General features: G+C 34.2%; 1 long non-coding RNA gene across 9 annotated transcripts; it reads right to left on the bottom strand.

The window, feature by feature from the left end:
- Window positions 1-3,023: 3,023 nt before the first annotated feature.
- LOC147612466 (uncharacterized) lies at window positions 3,024-4,417 on the bottom strand. 9 transcript variants are annotated; one of them, XR_015263435.1, is made up of 3 exons: window positions 4,295-4,417; window positions 3,539-3,590; window positions 3,024-3,390 (listed from the first exon to the last, which is right to left on the bottom strand). It is a non-coding gene; the product is annotated as an uncharacterized LOC147612466 (long non-coding RNA). The 9 variants fall into 9 exon arrangements; XR_015263431.1 differs by having other exon boundaries at window positions 3,024-3,427; window positions 4,295-4,381; XR_015263434.1 differs by having other exon boundaries at window positions 3,024-3,405; window positions 4,295-4,309.
- Between the last annotated feature and the right edge of the window lie 603 nt (window positions 4,418-5,020).

Below are 5,020 nucleotides of genomic sequence, written 5' to 3'. Positions count from 1 at the left end.
AAAGGAACACTTCACTCTCTTTTAAATCAATGAAGCACTTACATTTTAGTATTCTTATATCACTGTCTCATTGTCTTTTAATATTTAAAATCACTTAGTTATGCATTTTATTTATGTGCAATAACTTATTTAGAGTATTAAATCTTTATGTCTTGTCTATCTTTATCTTTTTAATGAATCAAAGTAAAGGAGATTTAGGAGTTGTTGATCATGAAAGACTAGTGACCTTTTAAGATAATCCTTCATCTATAAACAAAACACCACTTTCTTTTAAATTAATGAAACACTCACATTTCAGCATTTTTATATCATTGGCAGTCTTTTAATATTTGAAATGACTTACATATGCATTTTATTTATGTTTAATGAATTATTTACAATACTAAATCTTTATATCTTATGTATCTTTATCTTTTTAATGAATCAAAGTAAAAGAAATTTTAATAGTTGTTTACCTTGAAAGAGTAGTGTTCTCTTAATATAGTCCTTGTCTTATTACAACCTCCTTTGGAAACATGGTTTCTACTACGAGCATTAGCACACCCTTACTCTTTATTATAAATCGTTGAAAAATAAAAGTATTTTAAAATTAAATCTCATGCAAAGAGCTATGATTTTTGATAATTTTACTCATATTTACACTTTGCTCGATTATTAAATAATTGAAATGACAATTACACTTTGCTTGGTTATCTAATTTTAATTCAATTATATAAATTAATATTTAATCCCATGTCTCATTAAAGAAAAACAATTCTTCTTTTCATGCATTTGTAAATTAATCTTTAACCCCATAATTCATTAAAGAAAAACAATTCTTCTTTTTATATGTCTTTTGAGAACTTTAGTATCTTGCACTAATGTCATGCCAAATTTGTTTATAGAACTCTTTATCAAGTTTATTTATGACTCTTTATATAAACACAAAGCTCTCTTTAATCTTTATCCACTTAAGTAATGTAATTATTATATATTCATTTTAGTAAAAAAAACATTTATCTTCTATTTATCTTTATTTTCTAACATAATCCATTACTTCTCTTAAAAATGATTTATTTTTATAAATTTTGTATCTAATTACAAGATAAATTAATTCAAATGGAATAATTTAATCTCGTTAAAACTTGGGTACCATGTATCCTAGAGCTAAGCGTCATTTGTTTGGGAGGATGAAAGATGGGAGTTGCTATGCAAATTATTGAATTGCAACAACTATGATCTGGAGTAGATAGAGGACTCTTATTCCCTCTTTTTGTGATGATGTAAAAAGACCTGTTATATGCTGTAATTTCTATCTTTTTGAGGTTTAATATTATAAATATTCTCCCAAAAAAAAACTTCTTTGCTCTATATAGAAATTTGATAAGTTTATTTAAAACATCTTATGTACAAGCACCCTTTCCTAGATTGATATATAATTTTTCCATTTACAGCATTTCTTTGTTGAGATTATTTTCCATGTATTGTGCTTCACATGCCTTGTAGTTGACTTTATGCAAGAGTTTCATCTACACATGCAAATCATATCTCAAACCAAGAAGCATGTTGGTATTTGCATGATTAAACAAGCAATTATTTTGATCAATCTAAACAACCCACAATTATACACATGAAACTTCACACTTCTACATAGCATTTTAATTATTATCCTAATATGATTTCTTACCATTTAAGTTCTCAATTTTGAAGTGGGAAGACACATAGATTCAATAACTGCAACACTTTTAGTGTGGAGACATCCTCCTATTTACATCTAGGACATATACCATCCCCAAACCCTATTTGATGAGTTCTAGCATTGGTCCATAGGATTTTGTGCATAATCTACCAGAGTAGACATTTTTTGCGAGATCACTAGCAACCAAATTTTTGAGAACTTAGAACCTCATTGTTTTATGTCCCATAGTAGATTCCACTAGAAGATCAACAAAATTCAAAAAGGATTGAAAAAAATGTACAAGATTGTAAATTGACCAAGTATATTCAAAATATGACCACTTTGAAAAATGAATTAGCTTAAGGGCTTGAATATTGAAGTTATGTTTCTTGATTAAAAAGCAAGTTATTTTGTAAATGCTCCTCTTTATATCTAATTTAATTTCATGCTTAAAAAAATATTGATATGTAATTTTAAAAAGTTTTTTAAATTAAAACAATTACATTTATCATTAACAATTCATTACCTCTCACCTACAATCATAAATTCTGTTACCTAAAAAGAAACTTGTGATAATTAATAACTTGATAAGAAAAATTCACCACAATATCTATCTAAAAAAAAAGAAAATCCAAATGTGTGTGTGTGTGTGTGTGTGTGTGTGTGTGTGTGTGTGTGTGTGCGCGCATATGTGTATAGTACATATATGTATATATACATATATGTACTATATATATACATATATAGTATATATACTATAGCATATGTGTATAGTACATATATGCATATATACATATATGTATATATGCATATATACATATATGTACTATATATACACACACACACACACACACATATATGTGTGTGTGTGTGTATTTATCTAGAATAAAAGATAGCTATTCCATGGTAATTCTACAAGCTCCCTTCACAAATGAGAATAATTAGCCATCTATTGTATCACCTCAACAATAAGATATTCTTCATAACTTTGTCGCAAATTGAGTTCTAACGACCATCACCAATGATACTTTGGAGTTATTAGCCCCTAGTGGTATATTTGGAAGAAAAAAAAGGATGTATTCCTTGAAATTTAGAATGTAGCAAACTAAAGCCCTATCACCCATTATTAAAGTACTCAATAATAAAACCCCAAAATAAAAGTAACAAAGCAAACTAACCCCCACAAGTCAATGGAGGACAAAATTTGCAAAGATCCTAATCCCCCAACTAGCTCTAGAATTGAAGGGGGACTCCAAATTTCAGCATTCCATTCAAATAAATTTCTTGAGGGCATTAAGGCATATTACTAATTCTATGCAAAAGTTCATCAAAATTAAAACTAAATTTCCACCAAAAAAAAAACTAGTTAAGAAAAGAGAACTCTATGAAGTTAAATGAAGTATATCTTAGGCTATTTACACACCAAAAGGGCACCCACCCATCCTACCTGAAGGATGGGCGAGATCCCTTACACACCACGATGTTGGGCGGGTAGTGTATTTAATATAGAGATTGCGGGGGTCCCCCCTCGTTCAGCACATCCATGTTATCGTATTGGTTGAGCACGCTTTTCTGGAGCATGGGGCCCTTGGTTCAATCCTTGGGGGCGGGACTTTGTAGTCTTGGATAGGGGAGGTTGGCTGGCCAACTTTTTGTCCAGCCCGCTTTTAGCGGATGCAATGAACTGCCGCCCAGTGGCGAGACCAGCTCAGCACACGCCCGTGCTGCCCAGCCTGTGTGTAAAGAGCCTTAAACCAAAAGTGGGGAGATCTGAACCAATCAGGCATTTAATAATTACCTATTTATTGCCTTACTGATTCATGAGCTCTACAATTGCATTTTAAAGACAATATTTAAGAATAATGTTAGCCGACTAATTACCCTGATAATGGCGTTCAAATTGCCTTTAATCCCACCTGCGTTCAAAGTGTTCCTGCATACAGACAGGGAAAACAAATGTAAATCTTCCAAGGACCCAACCTTGCAACGATCAACCAGAGCAATACGAATAAATTAAATGAAAAATTAAGGCCCTAATACAGGCTGGGGGTGATTAAGGGGGTAATTAGGAGCCAGACTGCGAGCAGAGAACTGACTAATCATGAATTACGGGGGGGGATTAGCGTAAAGACAAAATTAGAGAAGGAAGCATGTAGATGTGTGCCCCCTTGGCCGCGTGCGAAGCAGGGTCAGGAAAGCCTGGGATCGATCTGGGGGGCCAAGGGGGGGGGGGGGGGGGGGGGGACCGACCAGCTTTTTCTGCTTTCTGCACACGCAGTTTGGCTGGGAGCTAAAGAGCCATTTTAGCAACCAGCTTCAGGATTGTGCACACCCACCCACCCACCTCTCTCTCTCTCTCTCTCTCTCTCTGTCTTCCCCACCATATCTGTAGTTTGCCCTCCTTTCTTTTTCGCCTAGGGTTAGGGTTCCCTTGTTCAACCTTCTCACACCCCATACAATTTATCCTCCCTTTCACTCCCTTGACAATTATCCTCCAAGGGGTTTCTTTCATAAAAAGTTTGGCCACCCCTCTACTTGTTTTTTTTTATTTACAACCCACATGTGTAAACCCACATGTGTAAACCCACATATGTTGGTTGCAACATATCTGGGTTGTAATAAAAACCCGCAACTTACAAGGACGTCGCCAACGTGATTTCAACACACAACCTCGGGGAATAACACAATTGCTCTATCCCACTCAACTACTTCCATGTCAACAAACTCCCAGGTTTTAGATGCTCTCTCCCTTTGTTTCATATATCCATGGGCTTCTAACAGTGGGATTTTATTTTTACATCAAGCGTCCCCCACCTATTCACACTTATTTACTCTTTTTCTTACAATGGGATTTTGTTTTTACATCAAGTGCGTCGTCTCAACCCACCACCAGGCAGCAACAAGTAAGAACAGCTATTTACTTTTTTGACACTTGAGTCTTGCTTTACACACTCAATCGCCTAGCATTTACCAAAGTTTTGTTATGAGCTTCTAGAATTTTACAAAATCTATGTAGAGTTTAATTAAACACGAGAGTGGGTTCACTTTTAATGTTCCAGATGAGTTCCTAATGCCATATTAGCATGTGAGTTGACTTTTATGACCATAACATAAACTCACATCCACTTTGCTAGAGTGTGTTTACATACACACCCTAGCAAATTGGATAGGCTGGAAATATTCCTAGTCCAAGAATTATGGATGTTGGATTTGTTTGAGAGTTGCATGGCTCATCAGGCAACCTTTCTACTACACAATGTGGGGCAGATTGCGTAGCTCGAGAGTCCTCTTTTTGGTTATTGACCTAATTGAGTTTAAATCCAATACACTCAATAATTATTCCCTAAATGTTAAAAGAATCTT

This window comes from Cibotium barometz, chromosome 45, assembly GCF_041138505.1.
Source record: "Cibotium barometz isolate CiBa-2024 chromosome 45, ASM4113850v1, whole genome shotgun sequence".
Lineage (NCBI taxonomy): Eukaryota > Viridiplantae > Streptophyta > Polypodiopsida > Cyatheales > Cibotiaceae > Cibotium > Cibotium barometz.
The sequence above is the reverse complement of the archived record's forward strand: the minus strand, read 5'-3'. Positions and strand labels throughout refer to the sequence as shown.